Below are 15,885 nucleotides of genomic sequence, written 5' to 3'. Positions count from 1 at the left end.
AGAATTCGCCCTGGTATGGTTTGCTGACTAGGAAGTTTCATAATTCTGTCAAGACCAGACCCCAACTCACATTCCATTCTCAATCCCTCCCACTGGCTCCTGGAGAAACAAAATGCTCGGACATTACTGAGAACTGGTGGGGAATATCTGTCGGGGTCATATATAAATGCTTTCTTTTAACGTTGACAGTATTCATGATAGTGGTGTGTCTTTTGGAATAACAGTAGTATGGCAGATCAAGGAAACTAACTTGGAAAAGAAAGAAGAGGATACAAGGTATGGGTGAGGAGTGTGGGGAGGGAGAAAGAAATTACAAGTTTAAGTTTAAAAAAATAAATTTTTAATTGGCCTCCAACATATAACCAGCTCAGATGTCAGTGAAAACTGAAACTTAACTCCAGTTCAAACAGAATAATGGCAAGGAAAAATTTGTGTTGGCATTGGGCATCAATTTGAGCAAGTCACTTCCCAGCTCCATTTAAAAACAGCATAAATCTCTGCCTGTTTCAAGCTGAATGGTTCAAGCAAACATTTTAAACAGCAATTTACATGTCATCATTGGCAGTAATCTGTTTTTCCTTTTTCCTTGTTGGTCTCTTAATTACCTGACATTTCTTTCTGCTATTCCACAATTGATCACTCTTTTTTGATCATCCCCCATTCCTCTGCTGACGGTTTCCCAGGTTTCTGTTATCCTTTGTGCTGGGTGACAAAGTTCCAGCACTTGAAATTTATGTGCACAGACCTGCAGAAAATAACATTTTGCAGTTGAAATTGAGTTTACCTTGAGTGGACCAATTGTGCATTCACTTCTGGGTGCCTTAGTATCCATAAGGGCATTTGTCTCCCCATCTCTTGGAGAGGTTTTTATTTTGCTTTAGTTTCAAGTGTAAATGAAATAGTACGACATCCAATGTTATAACTTCAGTTCCTTAAAATAAACTGACAATCCTTATTTACTCACAGAACTACCAACCTTACTCAACTCTGCTTTCCCTGAAGCCACATAGTTTAAGGGGCTAATTGCTTTCTTTGTCTCATTAGAAATTCCATACTCCTAAGATCACACATATGCACGTTGGATTGCTTTGTTGATGGAGATCATAGACATTGCATCCCTTAGGTTTCTGTTTTGGGAGCACTGCAGCCTGTGCCTGGTGATGTTTGCTATCTGCAACACACTCTTGCATTAGGGAAGTAACCTGAAAGCCATGCTCAAGGAAGTAAGACTTTGCTTCTCCTTTACCTCACAAGAGCAGTCAGAATAAACAAAGGCATTGCAGACTTCCACAGATAATAGATACACATATCCTTTGTCTACACTTATCCTTACAGAAACCCCCTTGGCAACTTCTTACCAGGAGGGCATTAAACATCACTTTGCAATGCTTTTGTGACGCTCTGCACAATGAATGTGCCTCCTGTTGACATGGGTTGCCCTTAACCCTTTGGGAACACTCTTCAATCCTTCTTCCATTGTTGCAACATCCACTTTCATGGTCAGTAGCAGCACCCCCTAGTAGATGAAAAAGCATTGCTTGTATTATACTATGGCTCTTGAAGAACTGGATGCAAAGATCGCAATTGCTGGGCTACGTGCCGAGAACTGCAAGATCTTGCACTGCATCGGGAAGGAATTCTATGGGATGAGAAGCAGACAATGATGCACTGAGAAACACACCACTGGATTTATTGCCCTTTGTACAACTCTCACAAACAGTAATGGTGTGACATCCAGTGCTGCTTTAGTGCCAATGAAAGACCTGCAACCACCCCAGGTCCTGTTTTTTACACAAGCTAAATGAATGATAACAAAATGAATGATAGCATCACAGATTGGTGTGGGGGCTTCAATACGCAGGATTGCAAGTGGCTCCATCATGGGCATTACTCTCTCTGTCTTCATGATGCTATGGCTCAAGAAGTCAACATTAATCACTAAGGACTCTCACCATCCAGAATCAAAACCAGCTTTAATATCACTGGCATATGTCCTGAGTACAATGGCAGGAGTACAATGCAATACATAATAGAAAAGAAACCTCGAATTACAGCAAAAATTTATAAAATATATATTTTATATATATAAAATAGTTAACTTAAATAGTGCAAAAATAGACATTAAGAAGTAGTGAGATAGTGTACATAGGCTCAATGTTTATTTAGAAATCTGATGGCAGAGGGGAACAAGCTGTTCTTGACGTTGAGAGTGTGCCTTCAGGCTTCTGTACCTTTTTCCTGATGGTAGCAATGAGAACAAGGCAATGACCTGGTTGATGGGTCCTTAATGGTGGTTGCCACCAGTCTGAAGTATCACTCTTCGACGGTGTCCAGGATACCATGGAAGCCAGTGCCCATGACGGAGCTGACTAACTTTACAACTCTCTGCAGCTTTTATTTCGATCCTATGCAGTAGCAACCCTCCCCCATATTAGAAGGTGTTGCAGCCGGTTAGAATTCTCCCCACGGTACATCTGTAGAAGTTTGGGACAGGGTGTGCCCTCTTCTTGTTCATGGAAATGAGGTACATGAGCCTGAAGACCCACATTCAATGATTCAGGAACAGGTTTCTGAACAGTCCATGAACCCATGAACACTATCTTGTTATTTTGGGTTTTTTTTTTGCACTCTTTGTTTTTGTAATTTAGAGTAAATTTATGCTTGCCCTTGCACTGTACTGCTGCCTAAAATCAAAACAACCTCACATCGTATAAGTCAATAATAATAAATCTGATTCTGAACAATAGTATGGTAGGCACAAGACCAAGTGGTAAGTTGTGAGGTTATCCACTTGGAGGGGAACTGAACATGTATACACTGCAGGATGTAAAGGTATTTTAGGGCAATATTGACAAGCAGAGGGAATGGGCCAGAGCGCAGTAGATGGACTGGAATGTGGAAAAATGTGAAGTCATCCACTTTGGGGCACATTACAGAAAAAACAAGTGACTTTTTAAAATATACAATGTTTAAAATTGTTGATGTTCAATGAGTCCTTGGTGTTTTATACACAAGTTGTTGAAAGCTAACATGCACGTGCAGATGGCAATTAGGAAAGCAAATGCAATGTTGGCTTTCACTGAAAGAGGATTTGAGTACAAATTTCCTATTGCAATTAAAATAGTGAGTCAACACCCTTAGAGTATTGCATTCAATTTTAGCATCACTACCTAAAATAGGGTATATTATTATAGAGGGAGTGCAGCAAACAGTCACTAGATTGAATGCTTGGATGGTAGTGATCAGCATAAAAGGAGAGGTTGAGAGTAACACACACAAAATGCCTGAGGAACTCATCAGTTTGGACAACACCTATGGAAAGGAATAAACTGTTGATATTTCAGGCTGAGACCCTCCGTCAGGACTGGAAAGGAAGGGGGAGGAAGCCAATTTAAGAAAGCGGGGTGGGGGGAAGGAGTGCAAGCTAGAAGATGAAAGGTGAACCCACATGAGGGAGAAGTTAGATGAGTAGGGGAGAGGGACTGAAGTGAGGAGCTGGGAGGTGATAGGTGGAAAAGTTAATGGGCTGAAGAAGATAGAATCTGACAAGAATCTCAAGAGATATTGAGGCCATGGTTAAGATACAAAAAAAAACAGGTGCATAGCAGGTATAGGCATGTAGGAATAAATGAGGTGCTTATGGAGTATATGAAATGCAAGAGAAGGCTTAGAAACAAATCAGGAGGGCTAAAATAAAGCATGAAGTTGCCTTAGTAGACAAGGTGGACAAGGTGGAGGAGAATCCTAAGAGATTCTATAGATAATGTTAAGAACAAATGGATTGCAGGGAACAGAAAGAAATTGCCTTTCATAAGAGATCATAGGCCATCAACTTTTTGCTGTTGATGTTTCTGTAGCAGGCAATTGCTTTTTTATGAGATCGAGTTGCTAGCTCGACGCTCAACCCAGCACAGATGGAAAGCGTGCATGGGAGCTGGCTGGATTCAAACTCAGGACTACTATTACTATGTCGACTCAGGCCTAGGGGGCCAGCATCAGGCACGATGACGGACTCTCCACTTCTCCCTCTCCCTCATCAGTGTGTCAGTTCATCGACATTAGCCGCGCCGCTGTCTTCTAGGAGCGTGTTGACTGTAGTTTTGGGAGGGCGTCCAGGGTTCATCCTCCCGTGCTTGGGCAGGTAGCTCGGGGTGGCGTAGACAGTGCCCCGCTAGTTGCAGTCTTCTCACCTTGATTTTAGTGGTGAGCGTTGGCAAGTCGTTATAGAGCTCGACGTTCGTCATGTGCTGTTGCCAACTCACATCAAGAGCCATCCGGAGCATTTGTGTATAGCAACCATCTAGAGACTTTTGCAGTCTTGGTGAGTGTCCATGTTTCGCATCCGTGCGTGAGAATGGACTCTATGACTGCTTTTTAAGCCCTCTGGTCAGGTTCGACTTCCAGATTTCCTTCATGTCATTCATATTGAATGATATCATATCTTCATGTCGAACTCAGGACCTTCCCCCACAAAGTCCAGCGCTGATGCCACTATGCCATCAGCCGGCTGATGGTAATCCATATGTGGAGCCAAAGGATATGGGGGAGATCTTAAACTAATTTTTTTGCATCTGTATTTACTCAGGAGATGGATACAGAGTCTATAGAAGTGAGGCAAAGTGACATCATCTTTGTGGACCCCATAGAGTTTACAAAGGAAGAGGTGTTTACTGTCTTGAGGCAAATTAGGGTGGATAAATCCCCAGGGCCTGACAAGGTGTTCCCTCATACCCCGTGGGAGGCAAGTGCAGAAACTGCCAGGGCACTAGCAGAGATATTTATATTATCCTCAGTGAAAGATGAAATACCAGATTGGGGAATGGCCAATGTTGTTCCACTGTTTAAGAAAGGCTTTAAAGATAAACCAGGAAATTAGAGGCCAGTGAGCCTGGCATCCGTAGTGAAAATGTTATTGGTAAGTATTCTAAGGGACCTGATGTATGAGTATTTGGATAGGCATGGACTGATTGTGTCACAGGTAGATGGGGTCATAAAGAAAACTTTTGGCATATTGGCCTTCATAAATCAAAGTACTGATTACAGGAGATGGGATGTTATGTTGAAGTTGTATAAGATGTTGGAGATGCCTAATTTGGAGTATTGTGTGCAGCTTTAGTCACCTATATATATAAGAAAGATGTAAATAAGTTTGAAAGAGTACAAAGAAATTTAAACAGACATTGCAGGGACTGGAGGACCTGAGTTATAAGAAAAGATTGAATGGTTTAGGACTTTATTCCTTGGAATATAGAATATTGAAAGTAGCTTTAATAGAGGTATACAAAATAATGAGGGACATAGAAGGCATAAGTGCAAGCAGGCTTTTTCCACTGAGGATGGGTGGGATTACAACCAGAGGCCATGTGTTAAGAGTGAAAGGTGAAAAGTTTAAGGGGAACATGAGGGGAAACTTCTTCACTCAGAGGGTTGTGAGAGTGTGGAATGATCTGCCTGTGCAAGTGGGGCATGCGAGCTCAATTTCAACATTTGAGAGAAGTTTGGAAAGTTACATGGATGGTAATGGTATGGAGGGCTATGGTCCCGGTGCAGGTCGATGGAGCAGGCAGTTTAAATGGATCGGTAAGGACTAGGTGAGCTGAAGGTTCTGTTCTGTACTTTTCTATGTGTCTACAAATCTAGAAGGCCATTGTGAGAGTGAAAAGGCAATCCTATGTGAAGTTAGAGACACAAATGGATGCACAACAGCTGTGGCAGAGTCTGCATAGCATAACTTCCTATTAGGTGAAACCTAACAGCTAAATGGCTGTGATGCTTTTCTCCCAGATGCAGTCAACACCTTTCATACACGCCTTGAAAAGGAATCACCACTGCATCTGGTGACCCTGTGATTTCAGTCATGGAGTCCAAAGTCAGAACATGCTTCATGCGGGTGAACCCGCACAAGGCATCAAGCCACGTTGGTGTACTTGGCAGGATACAGAAAATTTGTGCTGATCAACTAGCTGGAGTGTTTCAGGGCATCTTCGCCCTCTCATTGCTACAGTCAGATATTCCTACCTGCTTCAAAAGGGCATGAATCATACCAGTATCGAAGAAAGCATGGAGAGCTACCTCAAAGACAATCACCAGAGAGCACTCACAGTTAATGCAATGTAGTGCTTCAAGAGGTTGGTCACAGTTCAAAGTAAATTTATTATCAAAGTACATATATGCCACCATATGTAACCCTGAGATTAATTTCTCACAGGCTTACCCAATAAATCCATAATAGAATAATAACCATAATTAAATCAATGAAAGACTGGGCGTTCAATCCAGTGTGCAAAAGACAACAAACCGTGCAAATACAAAAAGAAATAAAATAATAATAATAAATATTTAGGCTGGTGCTGGTGAAACCCAGCAACTACAATAATTATTGTTGGGAAACAAAACAAAGAAAACAACTTTATTAAAAACACTATTAATAATGATCAGCATAAACAATGGAGAAGTAGAGTCAAGGCGAGCAGAGGTGAGACAGAGTTGAGGTACCCCTGAGAATGAGGAAAGATGCAAGGTTTGATCAATTTAAGTGCCTGGCCGAATTGGAAAGTCGGGTATGGGCCGAATCCTGGCAGTGGGGTTAGGGACCCAGAGCGGTTCAAGAGCGAGGAATGACACAACATTTGGAGGATTTAAACACTGGCCAGATTGAAAAGCTCAGGGCGGTGGGACAGCCAGTTCTGCCAGGTCCTGCTCAGTTCTGCTTGCTGCTCCTCGACATCAACTTGGCTCTGGCCGCAGTGAGTCTGTGGCCTGCTCTGGCAGCAGTGATGCCTCGCATTGTGTCTGTGGATTGCCTTTCATAAAACTTCAGTTCTGAATTCTATATACTTACGTTTATTGTTTGCAGAATTAATTTTTCTCTCTGTACATTGGGTGTTTGACAGCTTTCTTTTTATAACCATATAACCATATAACAATTACAACATGGAAACAGGCCATCTCAGCCCTTCTAGTCTGTGCCGAACTCTTACACTCTTTTGGGTTTCTTTGTTTTGTGCTGCCTGTATGGAGATGACCCTCAAAGTTGCACACATACTTCGGCAAGAAATATATTTTGCACTTTAAATAAGCAATAAATATCAAGAATGTTGGATGAAGAGTCCTTGAAAGTGAGTCCATAGGTTGTGGAAGCATTTCAGTGATGGGGCAAGTGAAGTCATCTCCAGAGCCTGATGGTTGAGGGGTAATAACTGTTCCTGAACCTGGTGCTGTGAATCCTGAGGCTGCTGCCATTGATCTCCTTCCTGGCACTTATCCTTGCAAGCGGAACAAGTGCTACACCTGCCCTTACACCTCCTTCCTTACTACCACTCGGGGCCCTAAACAATCCTTCCAGGTGAGTCAATACTTAACCTGTGAGTCTGTTGGGGTCATATATTGTGTTCGGTGCTCCCGGTGTGGCCTCCAGTATATCGGTGAGACCTGACATAGATTGGGAGACCACTTCACCGAACACCTACTCTCCATCTGCTAGAAAAAGCAGGATCTTCCAGTGGCCACCTATTTTAATTCCACTTCCTATTCCAAATTTGATATGTATATCCATGGCCTTCTCCACTGTTGTGATGAGGCCACACTTAGGTTGGAGGAACACCACCTTATATTCCGTTTGGGGAGCCTCCAACCTGATGGCATGAACATCGATTTCACTAACTTCCAGGAATGCTCTCCACCCCTGCCAAAGCATTTTGGCCTGAAATGTCGACTGTACTCTTTTTATGGATGCTGCCTGGCCTGCTGAGTTCCTCTAGCATTTAGCGTGTGTTGCTCTTTAGATCCACGTCACTTCTCAGGCAGGAGTCAAAATACTTCATCACAGTACGTGCTACTGGATGATTGTCACTGAGGCAGGCTACCACGTTTTGCATAGGGATCAGTATAATTGAAGCCTGCTTGAAGCAGGTGGGTACCTCAGACTGCCGAGGCAAGAGGTTCACGATCTCAATGAACACTCCAGCCATCAGGCAGACGCAGTATGGACCCAGCAAGAGCAAGTCTTGTTTGACAAACTTACTGGAGTTCTTTGAGCAGATAGCAAGTGCAGCAGATAGAGAGGAACAGATGGACGTTATTTACTTGGATTTCCAGAAGGCATTCAATAAGGTGCCACATAAAAGACTTATCCATAAGATAAGGATGCATAGAGTTGGGGGTGATGTATTATCATGGATAGAGAAATGGGAAAGCAGAGAGATGGGATAAATAGGTGTTTCTATGGTTGGCATTCAGAGGTGAGTGGTGTGCCACAGGGTCAGTGCTGGGCCTGCAACTGTTCGAGATATACATTAACAGTCCAGAAGAGGGGCCCAAGTGCAATGTGTCTAAGTGTGTTAATGACCCTAAATTGAGTGGAAAAGCAAATTGTGCAGAGGATATGCAGAGTCTGCAGAGAGATATAGATAGGTTAAGTGAGTGGGCAAGGGTTGGCAGATGGAGTACATACAATGTTGGTAAATGGGAGGTCAGCCACTTTGGAAGGTAAAATGGAAGATCAGATTATTATTTAAATGGTAAAAGATTGCAGCATGCTGCTGTGAAGAGGGACTTGGGAGTGCTTGTGCACGAATCGCAAAAAGTTGGTTTGCAGGTGCAGCAAGCTATCAAGAAGGCAAATAGAATGCTGCCCTTCATTGCTAGAGGGATTGAACAAGAGCAGGGAGATTATGCTGCCTTTATATAGGGTACTGGTGAGGCTGCATCTGGAGTACTGCATGCAGTTCTGGTCTCCATACTTGAGGAATGGTATACTGGCTTTGGAGGTGGCGCAGAGCAGGTTCAGCTGGTTGATTCCAGAGATGAGGGAGCTAGACAATGAGGAGAGATTGAGTCACCTGGGACCGTACTTGCTGGAATTCAGAAGGATGGGTGGAGATCTTATAAAAACATATATGATTATTAAAGGGATAGATAACCACTTGGGCACGTAGCCAAGTGGTTAAGGCATTTGACTAGCGACCTGAAGGTTGTGAGTTCGAGCCCCAGCCGAGGCAGCATGTTGTGTCCTTGAGCAAGGCACTTAACCACACAGTGCTCTGCGAGGACACTGGTGCCAAGCTGTATCGGCCCTTGCCCTTCCCTTGGACAACATCGGTGTCATGGAGAGGGGAGACTTGCAGCATGGGCAACTGCCGGTCTTCCATACAACCTTGCCCAGGTCTGCGCCCTGGAGAGTGAAGACTTTCCAGGCGCAGATCCATGGTCTCGCAAGACTAACGGATGCCTTTAAAAGATGAGATAGAGGCAGGAAAGTTGTTTCTACTGATAGTGAGACTAGAACTGATGGACATAGCCTCAAGATTCGGGGGGAGTAAATTTAGGATGGAGATGAGGAAGAACTGCTTTTCCAAAAGAGCGGTGAATCTGCGGAATTATCTTCCCAATGAAATAGTGGAGGCTCCTCTGTAAATATATTTAAGACAGGGTTGGATAGATTTTTGCATAGTAGGGGAATTAAGGGTTATGTGGAAAAGGCAGGTAGGTGGAGATGAGTCCATGGCTAGATCAGCCATGACCTTACTGAATAGTGGAGCAGGCTTGATGGGCCAGATGGCCTACTCCTGCACCTATTTCTTATGTTCTTATGAGCAACAGTACTTGGCCATGAACCTTGCCTGGGGTGATACTTTTCGTGGGTTCAACATCCTGAAGGAAGCTCACCCTTTGGCCTCAGAGTCTGAAATCACAGGATCATTGGGGTCTGTGGGAGTTTGTGAAGGTTCCTCTGTGTTTTGATGGTCAAAGTGAGCATAGAAGGCATTTATCTTATCTGGAAGGGAAGCCTTATTGTCACCTATGATGCTTGATTGTACCTTATAAGTGGTGATAGCATTCAAGTCCTGCCACAACTGTCAAGCATCATTCATTGATTTAAGTTTAGTCTGGAGCTGCCTCTTCACCTGTGAGCTGGCTTTCCAGAGATCGTACCTGGACCGCTTACAACTTTCTTGGTCACCAGACTTGAATATCTCTGATTTTGTCCTCAGCAGATTATGGATCTCATGGTTCATCCAGGGCTCCTAGTTGGGGAATCTCCGAATGATCTTGTGGGGACACAGTCATCTACAACTGTCATTATAAAGTCAATGACAGCCTTGGTGTATTCATTCAGATCCACCTGTGTCCTGAATACAGCCGACTCCACCAATTTGAAGGAATCTCATGGCCACTCCTCGGCCTCCCACGGTTACCTCTTTGTTCTTATCTCTGGAGCCTTGCTCTTTAGCCTCTAATTTGGAATGCGTTGGGATGGACTGTTTCTTGTTTGGTGATGGCATCGCGGAGTACCTCAAGAGGTAGGTAAACTCCAGTGAGGATGATGGATGAGAACTCCCTAGATAAATAGAATGCATGGCATTTAATCACTAGGTTTTCAAGGCTGGGCGAACATGAGTTTGACAAATCTGCCACATCGGAATACCTCAGAGAGTTTATTATGAAACACACAACTCCACATATTGCATAGGTCGTGATTGGAATTAACTCCTACCTGAACAAGGACCTGGACCTTCTGCAAATCACCTATCACCACAACTAGTCTGCAGTGGAAACAATTGCACTGGTTCTCCAATCTGCTTTGAGCAGGTAGACAACAGCAAGCCATATCTCAGGCTGCTGCTTCTTGATTGCAGCTCGATATTCAATACCATCATTGACTCAGAACTAATCAACAAGATTCAAAATCTGGGCCTCTGTTTTTCCCTCTGCAACTGGATCATCACTTTCTGTATCTGGAAACCACAGTCAATACTAATACCTTTTTTTTCACTGAACACAGGCACACCTCAAGGACATGTGTTTTGCCCACTGCTCTACTCTCTCCAGACTTATGACTGTGTGGCAGCAGGCTGAGATCAGCATGAGACATCATTCATTGGTGATGCAGTGCGAGATTTAAAAAGAACTTGAGAGCTTTCAACTTGTTGTCAGCAAGGGGCCAATGAAAGGAACAGAGGTGTAAGCGAAGCGGACGTTGTTGGAGTGGCGCGGCTTTGACTCAACAGGCTTAGGTGAGAATAGGCTTCAACGAGCACAGGCGGAGGTTATAAGTAAGTCAGTAAGAAAGTTTTTAATAAATTTTTTCTTAGTACATAGCTAATACGCTGAGAATGGATCCAGAGTTAGTGGTATTTTCCTGTGCGAGATGTGGGAAATTTGGGAGACCTCCAATCTCCCTGATAAATACATCTGCATGAAGGGTATCGAGCTGCAGCAACGTAGAGACCGTGTTAAGGAACTGGAGCTGTGGCTCAGTGACTTTCAGCTCTTACAGGAGATTGAGGAAGTGATAGATAGGAGCTACAGGGAGGTAGTCACCCCTAAGTTGCAGGAGGCAGGTCCCTGGGAGACTGTCACGAGAGAAAAGGAAAAGGCAGATAGTGCAAAGTATCCTTGTGGACATACCCCTTGATAATAATTACACTGCATTGAATACTTTTGGTGGGGGGGGGGGCGCGGTGTTGGTATTGCCTACCGGGGGAAGCCACAGTGACAGGGTGTCTGGTACTGAGTCTGGCTCTGTGGCTCAGGTTAAATAGGGAGAAGAAGAGTGTAGTAGTGATAGGGGGTTCCATAATTAGAGGAGAAGAAAGCAGATTCTGTGCACATGAAAGAGACACCCAGATGGTATGTTGCCTCCTGGGTCAGGGATCTCTTGGATTGGGTCCACAGCATTCTAGAGGGGGAAGGTTAACTGCTGGAAGTCATGGTGCACATTGGTACCAACAACATAGGTAGGAAAAGGGAGGAAGTCCTGAAGAGAGAACATAGGGCGTTACTCTAGGCAGAAAGCTGAAAAGCAGAACCTTCAGTGGAGTAACCTCTGGATTGCTGCTTGATCCATGTGCAAGTGAAGGCAAGAATAGGATGATTTGGCCGATGAACCACGTCTGAGAAATTGGTGCAGGAGCTGGGCTTCGGATTTCAGGATCATTTGGACCTCTCCTGTGGAAGATATGATCTGTATAAAAAGTTTAGGTTGCACCTGAGGGTGGTGGGGGGGGGGTGAAGGGAGGTGCCAATATCCTTGAAGGCAAGTCTGCTAGAGCTGTGAGGGAGCGTTTAAATCAGTTTGGCAGGGGGATGGGAACCAGAGTGATAGGGTTGAGGATGGGGCAGCTGGTATACATACAGAGGTGTAGTGAGACATTGAAGAATGACAGGCAAATAATAGGGCAAAATTGCAGTCAGTGGGATGAGTTAAATTGTAATAGGCTGTCAAAATCAAAGAGGATGATGAATATAGGACTGAAGGTGTTATATTTGTTTTTGGAATAAGGTAGATGCTCTTGAGGTGCAATTAGAAATTGGTAGTTTGTGGGCTTCTCTGAGTCGTGACTGAAAGAAGATCATAGTTGGGAGCTTAACATCCAAAGATTCACCTTGTCTCAAAAGGACAGGCAGGTAAGCAAAAGGGGTGGGTGGCTCCACTGGTAAAAAATGAAATCAAATCCTTAGAAAGGGGTGGCATAGGATTGGAAGATGTAGAATCCTTGTGGGTAAAGTTAAGAAACTGCAAGGGTGAAAAGACCCTGATGGGAGTTATCTACAGAGCTTTGAAAAATAGCCAGGATGCGAACTTCAAATTACAATGGGAGATAAAAAAGGCACGTCAAAAGGGTAATGTTACAATAGTCATGGGGGATTTCAATATGCAGGTAAATTGGGAAATTAGGTTGGTGCTGAATCCCAAGAGAGGGAATTTGTAGCATGCTTACGATATGGCTCTTTAGAAAGCTTATGCTTGAGCCCACTAGGGGAATGACAATTCTAGATTGTGTGCTATGCAATGATTTAGATTTGATTAAGAAGCTTAATGTCTGGGAACCTTTAGCAGACAGTGATAGAATTCACCCTACAGTTTGAGAAAGAGAAACTAAAATTGGAAGTATCAATATTACAGTGGAGTAAAGGGAATTACAGTGGCATGAAAGAGGAGCTGGCCAAAGTCATTTGGAAGGGGACATTAGCAGGGATGATGGCAGAACGGCAATGCCTGGTGTTTCTGTGGACAATATGGAAGGTGGAGGATAGATACATCCCAAAGATGAAGTAATCTACAGGGAGGATGAGAAAACCGTTGCTGACAAGTGAAGTCAAAGACAGTATAGTGCAAATGAGAGGGCACACAATATTTCAAAAACTAGTGGGAAGGTAAGAATTGGGAAGCTTTTAAAAACCAACAGAAGGCAACTAAGAAGGCTATAAAGAGAGAAAAAAGGAAATATGCAGGGAAGCTGGCCAATAATATAAAAGAGGATAAAAAAAACTTCTTTTTCAGGTATATAAAGAGTTAAAGGGAGACGAGAGTGGGTATCAGACTACTGGAAAATCATACTGGAGAAGTATTAATGGGGTGCAAGGAAATATTGGACAAATGTAATAAGCATTTTGCATCAGTCTTGGCTGTGGAAGACATTTGCAGAAATTTGAGAGTGTCAAGGGGCAGAAATGGGTATTGCTAATATTAAGGAGTAGATGCATGGGGAGTTGAACTCCTGAAGGTAGATACGTCACCTTTACCAGATGAGCATTACCCCAGGTTTCTGGAATAGGTAGTTGAAGAGATTACAGAGGCATTAGTGGTGATCTTTCAAGAATCACTAGGTTCTGGAATGGTTTCAGAGTTCTGGAAAATTGCAAATGTCATTTTATTCTTCCAGAAGGGAGAGGGACAGGAGAAAGGAAATTATAGTCCAATTAGCCTGACTTCAGCATGGTTTTCTGAAGGGGAAATCTTGCCTGATAATAATCTGTTGGAATTCTCTGAGGAAATCACATGCAAGATAGACAAAGGAGACTGAGTGGATGCTGTATATTTGGATTTTTAGAAGACATTTGACAAGGGCACATGAAGCTGCTTAACAAATCAGAGCCGATGGTATTACAGGAAAGGATAGAAGATTGGGTGACTGGCAGACTGCAAAGTGGTGGAATAAAGTGGGCCTTTTCTAGTTGGCTGCCAGTAACTAGTGTTTTGCCACATGAGTCAGTGTTGGGATCACTTCTTTTCATATTGTATGTCAATGATTTGGATGAAGGAATTGATGGCTTTGTGGCCAAGTTTGTGGGTGATCTGAAGATAGGTGGAGAGGCAAGCAGTGTTGAGGAAGTAGGTTATCTGCAGAAGGAATTAGAAAGATTAGGGGAATGGGCAATGAAATGGCAGATGGAATATAATGTCGGGAAATGCATAGTCATACACTTATCTTGCCAGTTGAGTTGACGGTAAGAAAGGCAAATGCAATGTTAGCATTCATTTCGAGAGGACTAGAAAGCAAAAAGAAGGATGTAATGCTGAGGTTTTATAAGAAATTGTCAGAACACAGCTGGAAAATTGTGAGTTCTGCTTCTTACATTCTTATGGCTCGGCATAGCTGAAACCACAATCTGTAAATTCAACAATGACAATTGCTGGCAGAATCTCAGATAGCGACAAGGAGGCACACAGAAATGAAATAGATTGGATTGTGTCGTATCAACATGCTTGCATTCAGTGTCAGCAAGATCAAGGAACTGATTGTGGACTTCAGGAAGGAGAAGTCAGGATGACACACACACTTCCTCATTGAGGGGTCAATGGTGGAAACCTTCAAGTTCCTGGCAGTCAGCATCTCAGGGTATCTGTTTTGGGCCAAACTCATTGATGCAATCAAGAAGAAGGCCAACTAGCAGTTATAATTTATTAGAAGTATGAGGGGATTTGATAAGTCACAAAAGACATTTGCAAATTTTTACAGATGTACAAAATCACTGCAGACTGATTGGTTATATCACAGACTGATATGGGGGCTCCAAAACACAGAACAGAGGCTGCAGAGTGTTGTGGATTAAACCAGTTCTGTCACGTCACCACCCTTCCCAACACCAAGGACATTTTTAAGAAGGGGGTGGCTCAAGAAGACAGCATCCATCACTAAGGACCTTCATGATACAGGAAGTAACCTCATTGTGCTAGCGCCATCGGGGAGGAAGGAAAGAAGCCTGGAGACTCACACTCAACATTATAAGAACAGCTTCTTCCCCCTGAACTCCATCATGGACAGTCCTAAGCCCAGCTGCAAAAGAAGGAGGGTTGGATATGGAGCTAGCAACACCATTCCATAACAACCCAATGCTACAGAAGTGCCAACAGAAACCATCCCTGGGAGAGAAATAATACAAGAAGAAGGTGGCTACATCTGGAGATAAAGTGAAAGTCCAGGACAGAGGACTCTGGTGAGCTACTATGCCCTGTTGGAGCAATGGCTTAAGAAGATAAGTTCTTTCTTCTGCCATCAGATTTCTGAAATATCCATGAACTCATCAACACTATCTCATTATTCATGCTTTGCACGATTTGTTGTATTTATTTTTTTGTAACTTATAACACTGTTTATGTCTTGCACTAATTTCATAACATATATCTGTAACTATATCTTGAATCTTATTCTAGTTATATATCCTTCTACGTTGTGTTCATTTAAGTACCTGTACCCATGCCTCTTACATTCACTGTTCTGACTTCACCTCCTCCTTTGACAGTTTGTTTTACCTGTCAGGTACCTCTTGAAACTTTTCCTTCTCGCCCTAAACCTCAAGCTTTAGAACATCACTTTCTTTGTGTTTGTCCTTCCAAAATCTTCCCAAAATTTATCTCTTCAGATTTTTCAAGAGTAAAATTCTATCTGCTATTCCCTTGGCCACTTTTCCAGATGGTCTATATTCTATTTTAACCTTTGCCAACCTTCTTCATTGTCCACTATACCAACAATTTTGGTGTCACTGCAAACTTACTGATCGTACCACATCTATATTAATAATATATCTGATAAATAAGTAAGGACCCAAGACCAATCTATGCAAAACATTGCTGGTCACAGGTCTCCAGTCTGAAAAACC

At 43.1% G+C, this 15,885-nt stretch overlaps 1 pseudogene; it reads left to right on the top strand.

The window, feature by feature from the left end:
• Nucleotides 1–10,254: 10,254 nt before the first annotated feature.
• The window catches only part of LOC134345944 (uncharacterized), a 149,075-nt pseudogene continuing 143,444 nt past the window's right edge, over nucleotides 10,255–15,885 (top strand).

The sequence above is a fragment of the Mobula hypostoma genome, chromosome 1, assembly GCF_963921235.1.
Source record: "Mobula hypostoma chromosome 1, sMobHyp1.1, whole genome shotgun sequence".
NCBI lineage: Eukaryota > Metazoa > Chordata > Chondrichthyes > Myliobatiformes > Myliobatidae > Mobula > Mobula hypostoma.
This window is presented reverse-complemented; position numbering and strand designations above follow the sequence as displayed.